This window comes from Peromyscus maniculatus, chromosome 8, assembly GCF_049852395.1.
Source record: "Peromyscus maniculatus bairdii isolate BWxNUB_F1_BW_parent chromosome 8, HU_Pman_BW_mat_3.1, whole genome shotgun sequence".
Lineage (NCBI taxonomy): Eukaryota > Metazoa > Chordata > Mammalia > Rodentia > Cricetidae > Peromyscus > Peromyscus maniculatus.
In genome coordinates, this window is record NC_134859.1 from 38,869,028 (window position 1) to 38,888,382 (window position 19,355).

The following is a 19,355-nucleotide window of genomic DNA, read 5'->3' on the forward strand; positions in this document are numbered from 1 at the left end:
GGAAACAAGGAAGGAAGGAAACAAGGAAGGAAGGAAACAAGGAAGGAAGGAAACAAGGAAGGAGGAAGGAAACAAGGAAGGAGGAAGGAAACAAGGAAGGAGGAAGGAAACAAGGAAGGAGGAAGGAAGGAAGGAAGGAAGGAAGGAAGGAAGGAAGGAAGGAAGGAAGGAGGAAGGAAACAAGGAAGGAGGAAGGAAGGAAGGAGAGGGGAAAGAAAGAAAGAAATCAAAAACTAATTATTATCCTCTTGCCATTGCCTTCCAAGAGCTGGATTACGAAGTATCCTGCTTCCCCAGCTCTCTCACATTCCCTTTTTGCTGGTGACAGCATCCCTTTGCTCCCCCAACTCACCATTACCCATTTCCAACCCAGGCTCCAAGTGTAAGACTTCTCTTTAATCTCACACTTGGAAACAGTGTCATGTTTTCCAAACTTAATCTTTCTTAAATTTCTATCTGAATTATAAAATAAAGGTCTGCGATTTAAACATGACCATCACAGTAACATTAAAAGTTCAGCCCTTCAGAGATAACTACATTTTAACAGAGACTCCTAGAAAGACAGTATTTTAACCCAAAGAATAGTACCAGTAGGAATTTCAGATACCGTGACAAGTTGAGTAGCGTTTGCTGAGGGCAGTTTTCCCTCTTCAGACCAAATAATTCGGGCAGATTTTTTACCTGCTTGCATATTCGTACTGGAGTTCTTTGAGTCTGTCTTTCACTCCATACAGGCTCCTTAGCTTGTTTCCATCAACCCTGAAATCGCTGAGCATATGTATATTGATGATACTCAACCCACATTCCCAGCCCAAAGCTCTTCAACCCTGGTGTCCTTCAGTGTGAACGCACACAGCCTACCACAGGCAGCACGTCTCCACTGAGATGTATGACCTCTGCCTTCAGCTCAACTCCCCTCCACTTTTTCCTTACCACTCTCCCACCTCAATTCCATCCACCTTATTCTATTCCATTCTTTCTCTTCTACCTTGCTTCTCAAGCAAAACACAAGGGTATCATTCCAGACTCCTGCCTTTCTGCTTTGTTGTTCAAGGAGGCCAGACACCACCATGCTCTCCCTTAATTATTTTTACAGTGTGATTGCCACCAAGCCTGACATCTGAGTTGCATCCCCAGACCCACTTATCTGATAGGAGAGAACCTTTTGTAAACTGTCCTCTGAGCTTCATATGCTTGCTGTGGCACACTCAAAACCCTTCTCCCTAGACAGACAGACAGACACAAACACACAGATACACACACACACACACACACACACACACACACACACACACACGCTTTTTTGTTTTGTGGAGGCAGGACCTCCGGCAGGCCAGGCTAGCCTCAAACCTGCTATGTAAATGAAGGGGCCTTGACCTCCTCCTGACCTTCCAACACTCACCTCCCAGGTGCTAGGATTACAGGGGTGGATGTGCCACCACTCCAGGATTATTATGGTTTGGGGAGACAGGTTCTCCCTATTCAGTCCAGACTAGCCTTGAACTCACTGTGTAGCCCAGGCTAGTCTTGAATTCACAATCTTCCCGGCCTGGGACTATATAGATGTTCTCTATTACACACAGTAGACATACAAGAAATATTTAGCATATCAAAACCAAAAGCCCTTCTGTCATTTCATGAAACATGGGGGTGGGGGGGTTGATGAAAAAGAACACACTAAAACTTTTATTAACTTGTCAAAACACTATAAGGAAAATGTTTAAAATTGACTATGGGACAAAAAATTGAACACGACCAAAAAGCAAAACACTAACTGGAGAGATGGAGAGCACTTGTTTTTCCAGAGGACCCAAGTTCAACTCCCCAACCCCACATGTTGTTTCACAACCATCTGTAACTCCAATTCCAGGAGATCTGATGCAAAACACTTATACACATAAAACAAATCTTAGAAATAAATAATAAAAGTAAAACATCTTCCCAGTCTATTCTGGGTAAGAGGTAAGACTTGCTAATTCCTAGTTCACTTTTTTTTTTTTTTTTTTTTTGGAAGGGGGATGGCTTCAAGACAAGTTTTCTCTGTGTAGCAAGTTTCCTGGAACTTGCTCTGTAGACCAGGCTGGCCTAAAACTCTCAGATATCTACTTACTTCTGTCTCCTGAGTGCTGGTATTATAGATGTGCGCCACCACCATCTGGTTTTTCTTTTTCTTCCTTCTTTCCTTCCTTCCTTCCTTCCTTCCTCCCTCCCTCCCTCTCTTTCTCCTGAGACAGTGTTTCTCTGTATAGCCCTGGCTATCCTGGAACTTGCTATGTAGACCAGGCTAGTCTCAAACTCCGAAAACCACCTCAGAGCAGTAAAGGTATGTGCTACCACGTCTGGCCTGTCACACATTATTTTTGAAGATTATCACAACCCACCTCATTTCAGCAAAATAAATAAAAATAAACTGAATTTTAAAAATAAAACATAGGCTGTGGAGATGGCTCAGCAAACAAAGTCCTTGTACAAGTATGAAGAACCTGAGTTTGAATCCCCAGTACCCATGGAAAGCCAGGAACGGTAGTACATCTCCGACCCCAGTGCACCTACAGAGATAGGAGAATTCCAAGAAAACCCACAAGCCAGCCAGCCTGTGAACAAGAGGCCCTGTCGTCTCAAACAAGATGGAAAGAGGGGAGTGATATCGGAGGTTGTCCTCTCACCTGTGTATACAAGCTGTGGCACATACACACCCACAATCATACAATCACACACCCACAATCACACACACACAAAGAGAGTCCACAACCAAGTTACAAAACCAAACAGGAAAAAAAAAGTACATTCAAAGTATGCATTAATTCAACTCTAAAAACCTAGTGGTAAGACAGACAAAGATTTTACAGTTACATCCACTGACATACTTCAACCCTTCACTACAACAGGAATCATACTATAAAAGGTTTCTACAAACACTAGCTTATTTCCAACTGAAAACATTAGACCTGAGAAACCACTTAATCTAAACAAAATTAATTGTTCACATTTAGTATAACATTTCAGGACATATCCAATCGAAGTTGAAATGTTTTTTTTTTTTTTTTTTTTTTTTTGGTTTTTCGAGACAGGGTTTCTCTGTGTAGCTTTGCGCCTTTCCTGACACTCACTTGGTAGTCCAGGCTGGCCTCGAACTCACAGAGATCCGCCTACCTCTGCCTCCCAAGTGCTGGGATTAAAGGCGTGCGCCACCACTGCCCGGCGAAGTTGAAATGTTTTTAATATTACCTCCTTCAAAATATACTTCATGCAAAGCCTTGTGACCAAATAAAATAACAGAAGGATATTCACACTCTCCTAGACATACTTTCTTGTACTTCAGGGGCAAAAAAGTTAAAAGCAAAACAAAACAAACAAACAAAAACCACAAACCACCCCCCAAAAAAAAAAAAAAATCCCCTCCACTTTCCAGATTTTCCTTGTAGTTAACATGTGGAATATAAACAGGGCTCTGCCTAGAGCTCCTTAGAGTTAGTGAACAGAAGTGAGCCAGCTAGTGGGGGGATCCACAGGTTTAGAAGCTGCTGCCACCAGCAGTAGTTGTGACCCCCGTCTCAGAGCCAGCTTCAACTTCCTGACCCCCCCCCCAGGACACAACTATGGCCTGTCTTCTTGAATATATTAATTCAAAAGTGACCTCAATCTAAATCTTCCAGACCACCCACTACCTTTGTGGGGGACAGTGGGGGCGCTGAGACAGTCTCACATGATCCAGGGTAGTGTGAAACTCCTGGTCCCCTATCTGATACACCTTGAGAATGACCCTGAATTCTGATCTTCCTGTCTCCACCTTATCCAATAATTTTATCATCACCAAATGTCCTATATAAATGGACTCTTTGAAATAGTGACTAGTGTTTGTTTTGTAGATTGAACTCTAAAAGCTATGGCAGGTGTCTGTCATGTTTAAAAATAGGCATTGCCTGTATTTATTTTTTCACTCCATTTTAGAAGCATAATAACAAGATTTAGTTATTATCAATTGAATTTTCAAGGTCAGTATGAGGAATTAAAGGTTCTCTTATACCCAGCATGGTGGCAAACACCTGAAACTCCAACACTTGGACTGACTCAAAAACAAGACAACCAAGTTCTGTCAGATGTAATCTGGAATTATTTTATGTATAACGTATGGCAATTAATGGACTGATGTAAAATACTAACACTCCTTAAGACTGCATGATCCTGCTTTTCTAAGTTGAACACATTTCTGTTAACATAAAGATACAGCTGTTGTTGTTTTGATGAATTTCTTTGCCAGGCTTGATGACACACACATCTGTAAACCCAGAACCCAGCAGGGTGGAGCAGAACAATCAGGAGTTTGAAGCCAATTTGGTCTACACTGGCAGACTCAGTCTCAGAAACCAAAAAAAATTAACAAAGAAATAAAATGTTCTTCTTCCTCCGAAAAGTATAGAAACGTTTAGAAACTCAATAATCCCCACCCTCCAGACTACTAGCCCAACAGCTGCACATGCACAATCCCAAATCAGGCTCTGCACTGACAAGCATCCTCCCTACCAACTGAAACTGCTAGTGGAATGCTGGGTATGACAAGCACATGTCTACATCCCAGCAGCATAGAAGGCTGAAGCAGGAATACCACAAATTCAACAGCTTCCTGGGCTACATAGTGAGGGCCCAGTCGTAAATCAATCTAATCTAATTTAATCTAAAAATAAATAAATTGCCAGTGGGATCTAAGTACATGAAACTATACATAACCATTTCTCTATCAAAAAAGTGTTTCACTGACCATAGAAAATTTTAAGGCCAGACAAAATATGACACCTATACAATAGAATATCATGCAACCATAAAAAGAAATTAAGTAGAGATACATACTACATGGATAAGCCTTGAACACATTACGCTAAGTGAAAATATACAATTACAAAAAGCTACATGTACATAGTACCATATTGTTAGTGGACCTGGCAATGAAGCAGTCACTTGGTTCAGTAGTCTAGCACTTCATTAAAGTATTAAAGAGGTGACACACTAATCAGTATGCTACAAATCCATCCTAAGGTACAGACACACACATAAAGATAAATTAAGCATATGCACACAAAACCTTGGCCAGGCACATACTACCTGCCCACAAAAATAGTTTGAGAAACTCTATTAGGTGAGACTATCACATAAATTTCATATCATACTTACAGGAAGCACGATGAGATGCCTACTACACTAGCTTCTTGTCTAAAAAGCTGTAGTCACGTTATCGCCCTGAGTACTGTAAGCAATTGTAACACAGCAGGATTTGTCATTTTTGAAACAGGTTCTTCTGTAGCCCAGGCTGGCCTCAAACTTACCATGTATCAGAAGGATGACAATGAATTTCTTCTGATCTTCCTGCTTCCACCTCTCTAGTTCTAAGACTACAGGCCTGCATGGTTATGTGGTTTTATGCTGTGCTGGGAATCCAACAGAGGACTCTGTGCATGCTCATAACAATATTTTATATATCTAAACACAAAAAAAAGTAAAAACACTGTAGAAAGGGATATTTTTAGGTTTATTTTATGTATGTGAGTATTCTATCTCCACGTATGTCTGCACACCAGAAAAGAGCATTAGATCCCACAGGACTACAGTCATAAATAGTTGTGAGCCACCATATGAGTACTGGGAATTGAACCCAGGACTTCTGGAAGAGTAGCCAGTGCTCTTAACAACTGACCCTAAAAGGATTAGGTCTCTCCAGACCCTAAAAGGATTTTTAAAAATATAAATACCAGACCTGCTGAAGGGTCTCTAGCCAGCCCAAGCATGGCAAACACGGCTCTGGCAGGCCTTTCCCTTCTCCCCACTCCCTCTGCCTTGATAAAAACTGTTAGATTACATTCCTAATCTGGCCACCAAGGTCTGCTCCCTTATTTGGCCACTTCCTCCTCCTGAGGCTGACTACCAAGGTCCAACTATCAAAGTATTGAAGTCCAGAAATTAAAAGCCCCCTTTGGTTGCCCTAATAAACATGCCCAACCAAAATTAAACACTTCATCCTAACACAGGGTTTCCCCTTTTTCCTATGGGCCATATCTATCTCCTCTCTATCCAGAGGCAGTCCTTTGTGTCCATGCCCCGCCCCCCCATGCCCCTTTCCCCTCTCCCTTGGTCCTTTCCCCTTCTCCCTCATTCTCTATCTCCTGTCTTTGTCTCTTATCCCCAGCCCTTGGTCCCTCTGGGGCAAATAAATTTCCTTTGTGCTGAGAACTTGATCTTGGGGTATCTTGTACAGACTACCAGTCCCTTCACCTACAAATCCTCTTTGTGCAAGAGCCTCCTTTCCTGGGTAAATGTAGTGACCACCCCTCATTAAACAGGCCTCTCCACAGCCAAGTAGAGACCATCACAGAAAACCAAAAGTGGACACAATCCAGAGACTATGGGTAGCCCAGCCCCAATGGATACATCTATATCACAGCTCCTGCATCTATGGCTTGGAACATCATGGAAGAGGGGGGTGGAAAGATTATGTAAGAGTCAGAATATGAGGAAGTCTACTGTGAAACAGTCTCTCTCAGAAATGGCTACATAAATAAGATGGGAATAATGGCAATATCAATGGACATGTTAACATGAGAGGGGGAAAATCTTGAAGTTATTGGTCAGCCTTGAAACCATATACATATAAACAGCAAAAACAGTCTCAACGGGTGTTTTTTTATTTTGTTTTGTTGTTGGGTTTTTTTTTATTTTATTTGTGTGTGTGTGTGTGTGTGTGTGTGTGTGTGTGTGCGTGTGTGTGTGTGTGTGTGTGTGTGTGTAACAATAATAAAAAAAGAGGCTATCAACTTGAAAGTGGGAGGGGTTGAGGAAGGGTAGCTAGGAGGGGCTGGAGGAAGGAAAGGAAAGGAGTGATATAATTCTATTTCAACTAAAAGTTTAAATAGTAGGCCGGGTATAAGACTGTACACCTTTAGTCTCAGCACTCAGGAGGCAGAGGCAGAGGCAGACAGATCTTGGAGTTCGAGGCCAGCTTGGCCTACAGATTGAATTCCAGAACATCCAGGGCTACAGAGAAACCCTGTCTCAGAGAGAGAAAAAAAAAAAAGTTTTTAAAAGTAAAAAAAAAAAAAAAAAAAGTACACACACACACACTTCACAGACCAATGAAATAGCTAAGTGGGTCTGGGCATTTACCACTAAGCCTAATGAGCTGACCCAAGTTCCATTCCAGGAATCCACATGGTAAAAGGAGAGAATGATTCCTCCAAGTGTCCTCAGACCTCCACATGTACAACTGCATACACATATACCATAAATAAATATATGTGAATTTAAGAAACATACTAGGTTATTTTCGTTGTTTTTTGAGACAGGGTCTCACTATGTAGCCCAAGTTAGTCTCAGCAATCTTCCCACTTTGCTGCCAAGTACCAGGATTACAGGAAGGTGCACATGGTCTGCACAGTCTCCCTCTGAAAGATCTCTAGAAGCAACGACATGCACAAAGCTGTCAATATCTACGAAAACAATTCTGGAATACTCTCTGAGAACCTACCTGAAGCTGTTTTACACTTCACATGCTTTATATATAAGTAGAAGGAACACTCTAATGATTAAAAGTACACATTTATAGTTATATAAACATATAGTTTATGTTAGCAACTGTTATGCACCTTACATAACTGTGTTCTATACCTGTCTATGACCAGCAGCACAGTAATTTTATACCATCATCACACACAGGCAACAGGACAGACACCATGACCATGTTACTGGGTCACTAGAATCTCCATCATGATCTTATGGGATCACCATTGTTCCATAAGTGGTCTGCCTCTTTTACTCAATCACCTGACTATGCTTAAATGTTCATATTCATAACTGCATTATTCATAATGGCTGAAATGTGGGGAAATAACTCAAGATGCCCACAAACTAATGAACAGAAAAATCAAATGCTACATATGTACACACGGAATATTCAATTGTAAGAGACAATGACAGGTACTACATTACTGAGAAATCCTGGTAAGAGGTAATGAATACAGGACTCCTTTCCAACCAAATATCCAAAGAGGCAACTCTCAGGGACAAAAACTTCATTATTGTGTCAAGAGCACAGAGCTGGAAGAGTGCTGGTTTTTTTTCTGGTGATGAAAATACTATTTAAAAAAAGAAGACAGTCAGCAACACTGACTTACACATTACAACAAACTGAATTTACTATTATGTGAATTTTCCCAACAAGCCTGTTAGGGGGATCACCCTCACCCCAAAAAAAGAGGGGAAAGTGCTTTTTACCCTAGGGTGCTCTGTAGATAGGCCCCACCGACTCACTTCCTGCAGCAATGCACTTAGCACACTGTATTCAGGACCAAAATACCACTGCCTCTTAAATCTGGTAAAAAGAAACTTGTAATTATTATTGAAGTTGAAAGCTATTTCCTCCATAATTTAGCATACTTTCATTTCAAAAAAAAAAGGCCATTCTTATTAAAATAGATATCCTTATGAATAAATAAGTGTTAGATACACAAATGTGTCCATTTCTAAGGAAATATAGAAATAGTTACTTTCTCACTCTTTGGTCAGCAATAATTAACTCCTCTCAATTCAGCTTGGCTTAACTCAGAACAGTTTTACCTCAGCTTTTTTTTTTTTTTAGGCAGAGTCTGCACTGGCTGTCCCAGAACTCACCATGCACACTAGGCTCACCTTTAACCCATGGATATCCCCCTGCCTCTGTTTCCTGGGTGCTATAATTAAAGGCATGTATCATCATGCCCGGCTACTTCAGTTTTTAAACATTAAAACTTCCATTAAGTCAAGTTTTTTTTTGGGGGGGGGGGCGGGGCTCGAGACAGGATTTCTTATATTCCTGGCTGTCCTGAAACTCACTCTGTACACTAGGCTAACCTCAAATTCAGAGATCCACTTGCCTCTGCCTTCTGAGTGCTGGGATTAAAGGTGTGCACCATCATGCTCAGCTTAAAATCAGATCCTTTTTATTTTTTTATTTTTTTGAGACAGGGTTTCTCTGTATAGCCCTGGCTGTTCAAGAACTCACTCTGTAACCACACTGGCCTCAAACTAAGAGATCCACCTTCCTCTGCCTCCCAAGTGCTGGGATTGAAGGTGGCATTTACCACCACCACCTGGCGAAAGTCAGATACTTTTTAGAAGTCACAAGAACCACTCATTCTTGGACAGGGAAATGAAACAGTTATCACAAATACATATGAGCTCACCTGAATTTCACATATTTCTAGTTTCCTGACTCCAATGAATTTTCAAGAACTCCCAAGACATTTTAATACAACAGGTACAACAGGAAGGAAATGAAACATTATTAACATCTTCCACAAGCAAAGTGCACTGGGTGTCATCCCATTCCTAAGAAACCTATTATCCTGTCTGAACTGAAAACAAAATGGAAGCCACCAAGGGTAAGAGGACTTGCCATGCCACTTCCCAGCAACCCCCAAGCTAAACTGGCTAAAAACAGTCGGCCTTCAATAGCCATTCTACCACTTGCTGCGTGACTGATTAAAAGCCTCTACACAAGTGGTTCTCAACTTGTGAGTTGAGACCCTTTGGGGTCAAACAACCCTTTCACAGGGGTTGCATATCAGAGATCCTGCATATCATCTACATTATAATTCATAACAGTAACAAAACTACAGTTACGAAGTAGCAATGAAGTAATTTTATGGTTGACGGTCACCACAACATGAGGAACTATATTAAAGGGTCGCCGCAGCATTGGGAAGGTTGAGAATCACTGCTCTATACAGTAGGTACCATTTTCACAAAAACAAGGTTAGTATTCATAAAATAAATGTAAAAAGGGACAGTGAGTATTTCCAAGGAGTAACACACACACACACACACACACACACACACCCCTCGTGGAATATCAGAGAAGGGTGGAAAGAATGTGAGAACTGGAGGAGGGAGGAGTGCTGTAAAACACTGTCTTCAGGACATGGCATGGCCGCTGCCGTCAAGAGCTCACTGCATCTGTGGTTACCTCAGCAAGATCAGTGAGCACCCAATGGGCAACACTAACAGGACTCAGCGGGCTATTAGCACAAAGTAGAGGACATGAAAAAGGATGGGGAACATGCTGGGGGTTCCTGAGAGTAGTGGGGGTAGGAATTGAGGGAACATATGATGAAGATATGTTATTTATATGTACAAAATTGTCAAAGAATATATAAGAGATGTTCTAAAAAAATAACAGGCCAAAATTAGCTCTGAATTTAAACTTTAAAAAACAGCAGTATTTTAAGCATCAAAAAGTATAAAATAATTCTTAGCATTTTTCTTAAATTTTTGCTAAAGACTCACTCTGTGCCTTCCAACAGGCAGGCAGACAACTACATATGTGTTCACAAGTATGTCGTGTTTTCAAGGACATTCAAGGGACTGTCAGTCCCTACTTCAGAAAACAAACGCACTACTTCTCAGTAGAAAAAGCCACATCAACAACACTGCTTTTATTCTTCTTTACCACATAAGAGATAGTTTGAGCAACATCCGTACAACCAAGGAAGCAGCACACGAGTGAGAAAATGGCTACAGACAAGCCAGAGACCGCAGGACCGTGAACGGCTGTAACGCAGCACACATGAAGACAAGGTTAGGGAGGAGAAAACCAGAGCAAGACATCAGCAGTCCGTCCTGAGTCAATCATTCTGGTAAAGATTGGTGGTTTAAACTGCACCACCCTAAGGGCTTTTGGGTAGCTGTAACCACTGCTACTTAAAGATGCAGACACCTCTAAGATGTTGACAAGATTGGGACATTTCCTGAGAGTAACACGCACACGCACACGCACACGCACACGCACGCACACACGCCAGTAACTCTCCAAGTACTTTTACATGTATTAAATAAAAATCAAATCAAACTCTAATATAACAATTCTTACATGCTAAACTTTTTTCTAAGAACTCCTGACATAAAAAGTACAGCAGTAACTGTCAACTGCAGACAAATGTATTTTAATACAGACTTAGAGGTCTTGGATTAATCACATCTTTGAGGCTGAAAATGTACAGCTCAATGATAAAGGGCTTGCCTAGCATGCACAGGACCCTGCCAGAGTCTGACTGATCCCTAGCATGGGGGGGTGGGAGGATGACTTTCTTCTTCTTTTTTTTGGTTTTTCAAGACAGGGTTTCTCTGTGTAGCTTTGCACCTTTCCTGGAACTCACTTGGTAGCCCAGGCTGGCCTTGAACTCACAGAGATCCGCCTGCCTCTGCCTCCCAAGTGCTGGGATTAAAGGCGTGAGCCACCACCACCCGGCTAGACTTTCTTCTAAAACTGCCTTTCTTGTCACATTTATCTACTTGTTTACTATATGTGCACATATATGTGCCATGATGGAAATGTGGAAATTGGAGGGCACTTTGTGAGAGGTGGATCTCTCATTTCACTCTGTGAGTCCCAGGAATTGAACTCAGGTTGGCAGCTTGGCAGCAAGCACTTTTGCCTACTAAGCCATCTTATAGGCCAACTATAATTATTTTAAGATTAAGGCAACACCAGACTTGAGGCAACCTTTATTTTATCCTAGGGCTATTATTAAAGTAATCCTACTGTATATGGAATCACAGTTTTTGTAAGCCAATATAATATAATCAGGCCACTGTGTGACAAGAAGAGTGTCCTTACGAAGAAAAAAATAACACTACTAGCCAGGCCTGATGGGACAGGCCTGCTGTCCTAGCACTTGGTAAGTCAAAGAATAATTGAGTAAAGTAAATGTGGTTCAACAAATAAATGCCAGCAACCAAGTTCAACTGCCAAACAATAAATTCACTGTGACAGGACAAGAGTCTCTAGAACTGGGGGGTGGAAGCATAGGGGAAGCTGTGAACACCCGAAGACTGACAGGAAATCTACTGACTTGGTAACACTGACTGGAGTCATCAGACAACAACAAAACGTGCCTGTCAGGGAGAGGAAGCATTCAGATATGCTGATGGGCAAAACCAACTCAAATCAAAATGCTGAACTAGGGTGTTTGTATAAATCATACAGAAGGAAGAGGCAGGAGCAGGTAACTGTACACAGCACACTGGCTCAGTGGGCTTCACTACAAACAACCTGAATTCACTATCAAGGCTCAATCACAACACCAGCAAACTCTCAGAGGCATTGTGAGATTGTGCCGAGATAAAGGCACAATTAGGAATACAGTTAAGAAATTAAACCAGGTGGTGGCGGCGGCGGCGGCGGCGGCGGCGGCGCACACCTTTGATCCCAGCACTCAGGAGGCAGAAGCTGGGGGATTTCTGTGAGTTTGAGGCAAGCCTGATCTACAGAGAGATCCAGGGCAGCCAGGCCTACACAGAGAAATCTTATCTTGAAAAATACAAAAATAAATTTTTTAATTAAAATAATAATAATAATAGTCAGGACCACTCCTACCCCCAGAGGAGTGCCATGGTATTTGTGTGCACAGATGCACAACCATGAAGTACATTAAAAAATGAAAAAAAAAATGCACAAATTCATGAATAGGATCTTACTAATCCTAGGGCAGTATTTCACATATAAACTTGAGTAGATCAATGCTGAATTCTAATAAAGATAACCCAGTCCATAAAATAAATGTATTTTTAAACTTTAACCAAACCATTCTAGTGTGTTATTCAAAATTACTTGGCATGTAAAATACATATTAAAAATTGTAACAGTGGGCTGGAGAGATGGCTTAGGGGTTAAGAGCACATATTGCTGTAGTAATCAAAGGTTGTTTCCTAGCACCCACATCAGCACATCACCACCACCTGTAACCCACTGACACCCTCTTCCGAGATCCAAAAGTAACTGCACTCATGCTCATATGCACATATATACATACATGCATAATTTAAAATAATAAATATCTCTTTTGTTTTGTTTTTTTGAGACAAGGTTTCACTATGTAGCTCTGGTTGTCCTGGAACTCACTATGTAGACCAGGCTCAAACTCACAAAGGTCCACCTGCCTCTGCCTCTTAAGTGCTGGGATTAAAGGCATGTGCCACTACACCTGGGCTAAAAATAATTTTTAATTATGAAGGAAAGCCAGTGTAGTGGTACAAAATTATAATCTCAGCACCTGGGGCTGAGGCAGGAGGATGACAAATTTGAGGCCAGACCAAGCTAAATAGCTAAGACCCTCTCTCAAACACCACAATAACACATACAAATATATATGTAGGTTTTTGGGTTTTGGTGGGGTTTTTTGGGGGGAGGGGGGTTGGGTTTTTGAGACAGGGTTTCTCTATGTAACGTTTCTGGCTGGCAACTCACTTTGTAGACTAGGCTGGCCTCAAACTCACCAAGATCCACTTGCCTCTGCCTCTCAAGTGCTGGGACTAAAGGTGTGTGCCACCACTGCCCAGATGGTTGTTTCTTTTAATGTGAAATAAAAATACAAAATCTGATTTTTGTGGTTATTATTGCTTAGAAGTTAAGGTTACCAGACACATAAGCTTAAACTGTGTCTTCATATTTATATAAAAGCACACATAAACTTACCTCATATGGCTATGAAATCAGTCCAGATACTGGTTCCATAAAACAAATTAATGAAAAGATAAATTATTGCATATTAAATAAAAAGACAAAAATGTTTAGTCAATAGAGAATAATTTATATTTGCACAATTATTCATTCAGGAATTTGTAAGCCACCCATTTCAAAATTTTACCTAAAAGATTGCTTTAATCAACAGGGAGTGATGCCTATAGCTTTAATAAGGTTTCTTGTCTCAACAGAACACTGAAAACTGCATGTAATTAACTTCACTGGCATCCTCCCTTCTCACTAAACTCGCTGCAGTTTAAAAATGCCTATCAGAGCCGGGCGGTGGTGGCGCATGCCTTTAATCCCAGCACTCGGGAGGCAGAGGCAGGCGGATCTCTGTGAGTTCGAGGCCAGCCTGGTCTCCAAAGCAAGTTCCAGGAAAGGCGCAAAGCTACACAGAGAAACCCTGTCTCGAAAAACCAAAAAAAAAAAACAAAAACAAAAACAAAAATAAATAAATAAATAAATAAAAATGCCTATCAGAGACCAGGCTATAGCTCAGGAGGGTAACTGCCATGCAAATGTGAGGCCACTGTTTCAACCTCCAGCATTACAAAAAAGAAAACGCTTATGTATATCCTAGCATCTTTCATCAAGAGCACAAATATGTATATCCATACATTAAATATTAATCAAAATGGTCATATACATTACTGTAACTAGCTGCTAATATACCATGAAAATACAGGGTTTTTATGTGACACACAACCGCTCTGCCCTCACACCCCTAGCTCTGCTTGAGAGAGGAGTAAACAGGAAGTACAGTCTGAAAGGACACATATATAGTCATAAATTCAACTTCTATCTGCTGAAACTTCCCCCTAAAGCTCTGAGAACGGTTTGAGCTTTTGACAAGAAACGGTAATAATTCTGCAAGAAGGAGCTGGTGAGGCAGTTCAATAAAGTGTTCACCATTAGTCCCCAGCACTCATGAAATCCATGCAGTAACACACACCTATAGTCCCAGCACTCATGAAATCCATGCAGTAACACACACCTATAGTCCCAGCACTCATGAAATCCATGCAGTAACACACCTATAGTCCCAGCACAGGGATGGCAGAAACAGGGTCTCTATGGTCTCGCTGGCCAGCCAACCTGATTGAATCTGCAAGGTCCCAGTAAGACTGTCTCAAAAAGGGAAGAGTGGAGAGAAGCTCAAGGAACAACACCTATAGGTTAACCTCCTGGCTACACACATGAACATCCAAAAGACTACTGCCAAGGTTATATAAGTGACAGTAATTGCTTTTCTTTAACAAAGGTTTACCAAAAAGTAGAAAAATAGTAATGTGTAAGTCACCAACACTCAGCCTTCAAGAACTGCTTCTTGCCAGGCAGTGGTGGTCTCAGCACTCAGGAGACAGAGGCATGCAGATCTCTTAGTCCAAGACCAGCCTGATCTACAAAGGGAGTTCCAGGACAGCCAAGGCCACACAGAGAAATTCTGTCTCAAAAACAAAACAAAATAAAAGCGGGGAAACAGGAGTTAGGTGGGAAGCATCAAATGTTGCAAAATATTTGTTTACACTGTGACGATGTATCTCTGCCAAGGAGCCTTCTAATTGGTTTAATAAAGAGCTGACTGGCCAATAACTAGGCAGGAAGAGGTTGGGCAGGACTTCAGGGACAGAGATGTTATGGAATATTATTTGAAGATGTGTTATATTTGTTTATACTGTGGAATATTTAATGATACAAAGATGGGCTAAATTCTTTCTATTGCATTTGTTTAGCTCTGTGAGGCTGTTTTACTTTGCCTGCCTAAAACACCTGATTGGTTTAATAAATAGCTAGGCAAGAGAAAGAATTAGGCAGGGCTGGCAGGCAAAGAGAATAAACAGAAAGAGGATAATGTGAGAGGAGATGAGGATCCCAGGGGCCAGCTACCCAGCAACACAGCCAGACACAGAATAAGAAGTAAAGGAAGGTATACAGAAATAGAGAAAGGTAAAAGCCCAGAGGCAAAAGATAGACGGGATAATTTAAGGAAAGCTGGCTAAAAATAAGCCAAGCTAAGGCCGGGCATTTATAAGTAATGATAAGACTCTGTGTATTTATTTGGGAGCTGGGTGGCAGCTCCCCAAAGAGTAAAAAGTAAAAAAAGAAGACACCAACTACAAAGAGAAGACTCTGAGAAGAAGCAAGGTGGGGTTGCCAGCCAGATGCAGAGGAAGCAAGATGAACAGTATGGAAATGAGGTAATGAGCCTCGTGGAAGAACGTAGATTAAAAAATATGGGTTAAGTTGTGAGGACTAGTTGAGAAAAAGCCTAAGCTAAGGCCAAGCTTTCATAATTAATAAGTCGTCTCTGTGTCACTATATGCAGACTGGTGAGCCCAATGAGAAAGTACTACCACACTGAAATATGGAGTAATCACCCCTAAAAAGTTTTATGTGAGCCAGGTATAGTGGCTCATTTCATGTTAGCACTCAAGAGGTACAGGCAAGAGGATCTCTTTGAGACTGAGGCCAATGTGATCTACACAGTGAGTTCCAGGATAGCCAGAGCTACATAGTGTGAGACCCTGTCTCAAAAAATAAAACCCAAACAAACCGAAACAAACTTCTAAGTCTTGTCACCTCCTTCAGATCATGTTCTTATCTCTGTATTTCTTCACTCCACTTCTCTTCATTTCTCCTGCCCCTTACCATTTATAAATCTCAGTGTGTTTTCACTTTCCATATCAAAAATGTTTGGTTTCAAACTTACTTTTTCCTTTTGCATCTTGTTTATTTCCACTAATTCTTTATAGGACTCTATTTGCTGCTACAGAAACACATGCACTCCACCAGCTCCACATGCTCATTTAGCAAATGTGAGCACCTTCCACAGCCACCCATTGTCCAGATACTAGCTGCATTCCAGAAAATGAAACCAAGTTGTAGCCCTAGGGGCACAGACAGCACAGCTGTATACTAGGGCCAAGGAGTTCAAAGAGACTGGAGTGGAATCCACCGAGGAGAAACTAAAACTAGAGCTCGGGGCAGTACAAAAACCAGAGGACCCCTAAGCACTGCAGTTACTCTGGTCCTCGTTTTCTGTAACAGAGAGCCACCTGTTACAGTCTGCTTCTGTTCTGTGATAAAAACCACTGTCCAAAACAACTCCCTGGCTCACTCACCAGCTCCTGCTTGAGTTTCTGCCCTGACTTCCCTCAGTGATATACTATGACCTGGAAGTATAGGCCAAATAAATCCTTCCCTCCTCCTAAGTTCCCCTGGTCCAAATGTTATCATAGCAACACAAAGGAAACGAGAATGCTGCTGACGGCTCTTCAACATAGAAGTAAGATAATTAGACTTCCATTTTAAAAACATGACCTGGCTGCTCTGCTGGAAACAGAAGACAGCAGAAGGCGCAGGGGAAGGGTTCCTTAGAGAGTGGAAGGACTTGAAGAAACTGGGTGCATTCGTATCTGAGTGTTTTTGCTAGGGATCAAACACTGGGCCTTGCACATGCCCATCAAGTACAGCCACCAAGCTGTCTATCCCTAGAGGCCCTGCATTTATTCTCAACATGGCTTTTAAGGTAGATAAGAAGCATGTATTTCCACAACACCTTCTTTGAATTCAATGTGGAGTACCAAGAAGGTGTGCTAGGCTTTCCGTCACAGACGCTGACAAAGATGACAGTTAACAAGATGAGGAAGACTAGAATGGAAACAATGATCAGGGAAGGAGGAAGGGGAGAATGAATTTAATTGTGATGTTTGTTAAATAAGAGAAGCCAAGCCTATTAGCTGGTTGAACAAGTTGTGCAGATGGATCTACAAGACTGGAGGTTAGAAAAAGATTCAGACTAAAGATAAAATTCTCGGCCTGAAATACATGGTAATTCTCACTAGATAGGATGAGATCACAAGAAGACTAAATATAAATACATCAGAGGTCTAAACATAGAGCCTGGGAACACTGCCTCCTTTTTTAAAAAAGCTAGGGCAATAAAAAGGAAGCAGCAGAAGAAACTGAAAACACACAGCATTATCCAGAAAGCAAAGGGAAGAAAGGCTTCAAAGACATGATTATCAGTCAAGGCAAATGCTGCTGTCTCCACTGAAACTGACAATGGAGAACTGACCTCAGAATCTACCACCAAGGAGATCACTGCTAATAACCTCAAAAAGGGCAGCTACAGTAGACTGACTAGGTGAGGAGCTGGGAGAGACAAGCAAGAACTAACTGATGACCAAGAAACAACTTTTTTAGAGCAGTAACTAAGGAAAGAGATGAACATATTGAGGAAGGCTTTTCAGAAGATGGGAGATTTTTCAGCATTTTTTAGATATGATTAGATGACCTAGTAGAAATAGGACAACGATATACATGCTGAATGAGATGAAGACTGAAGCAGTTAATATCCTTGACCAAAGAAAGGAACATAACCAGAGGGAAGCAGGGGAGAAAAAAGGATGCAGAAGGTGTGAGTAGAGATGTAAGATAGCCAGGAAATGTTTTCTGATTGCTTTCATTCTGAGTATTCAAGAAACAAGGTCATCAGCTGGAAATGGAAAAAGAGGAGGGTTGCAAGAGATGATGCACGAAGTGTAAACAGTAGTGTAGGAGAAAGAAAGTGCTGACCAGGGGAAAGCACCAAGATCATAGACTGTGAGAACATGTAAGGCTAGCAGGGCCAGTGGGCGTGAACTGAGAAGACCTCGGAATGGTCCAGGTAAAAAAATTGCTATAAAGGAAATTTTTTTGCCACTTTTGCCACTTTGGGTGGCAGTGTGGTCAGATGAGTGCAATGACAGAAGGATGGAGTGTACAGAGAAAATAAATAGTGGACACCTTGGGTTCACACAGATAAAGAATATTCAAGAGAGGTTATGGAGAAGGGGGCCTGACAGCAAAATGATGCTAGCAGCAATGGACTGTGTGTGAGTCCCACACACACAGAAGTGCCCGCAAAGTGGCATTACTAAACAGAAGGTGGGAAGGGAGGATGCTGAGACCCCAGGAAAATGCTGAAAGCTAAGCTGTATGGAGTCACTTTAATGTACTCTCCTCAGTTCTATTAACATGCTACTCAGCTAATTTAAAGGCTAACATAAAACTCCTTCAGCAAAGTGAGTCTATATTGAGCACACTGAGTCAGAGAATTAATCCCAACCACAATAGAGGGTGGATCCCAGGCATGGAATATCCAAGATTACCACTTAACTATATTGCCAGGGCCATATTAAACTAACGACCTACTCAACAAAAATAGCAGATAAGAGTTGAACCAACTACTTAAAATCTCATCCTGGCTGGGCAGCGGTGGCGGTGGTGCACGCCTTTAGTCCCAGCACTCTGGAGCCAGAGACAGGAGGAACTCTCTAAGTTTGAGGCCAGCCTGGTCTACAGAGCGAGATCCAGGACAGGCGCCAAAAAAACTACACAGGGAAACCCTGTTTGGGGAAATAAAAAAAGAAAAAGAAAAACAAAAACAAAAAACAACAACAACAAAAAAAAAACACCTCATCCTTTCTCCCAATCTCTTAACAGGGGAGGATACCCTTACTGAACAATTGGCAACATTATTTATAAAACAAAGAAACAAAAAAGAAAACCACCAGCTAGGTGTGACCATCTTTAATCACAGCACTCAGGAGGCAGAAGCAAGCAGGTCTCTAAGAGTCCAAGGTCAGCCTCATGCACATAACAAGTTCCAGGCCAGCCAGATCTACATAGTGATAATCTGTCTCAGGGAAAGAATAAAAAAAAAGAAAGAAAGAAAAGAAAAGAACTAATATAAGACTAATGCTGACTGACAGACACTAGATTTTATTATTTAAGACTAGAAAAGCTACACACTTTTCCTAAAACC

At 41.5% G+C, this 19,355-nt stretch overlaps 1 protein-coding gene across 4 annotated transcripts in view; it reads right to left on the reverse strand.

Annotated features, from left to right (window-relative positions):
* Cdc42se2 (CDC42 small effector 2) overlaps positions 1-19,355 on the reverse strand; it is an 83,486-nt gene that overhangs the window by 42,702 nt on the left and 21,429 nt on the right. For 2 of the 4 annotated variants that reach the window (XM_076578402.1, XM_076578401.1), the window contains one exon: positions 5,322-5,475. The exons of the other annotated variants lie outside the window; for them this stretch is intronic. The gene's annotated coding sequence lies outside the window, so the exon portion shown is untranslated. The remainder of the gene's footprint in view (positions 1-5,321; positions 5,476-19,355) is intronic. 4 annotated transcript variants of the gene reach the window in all.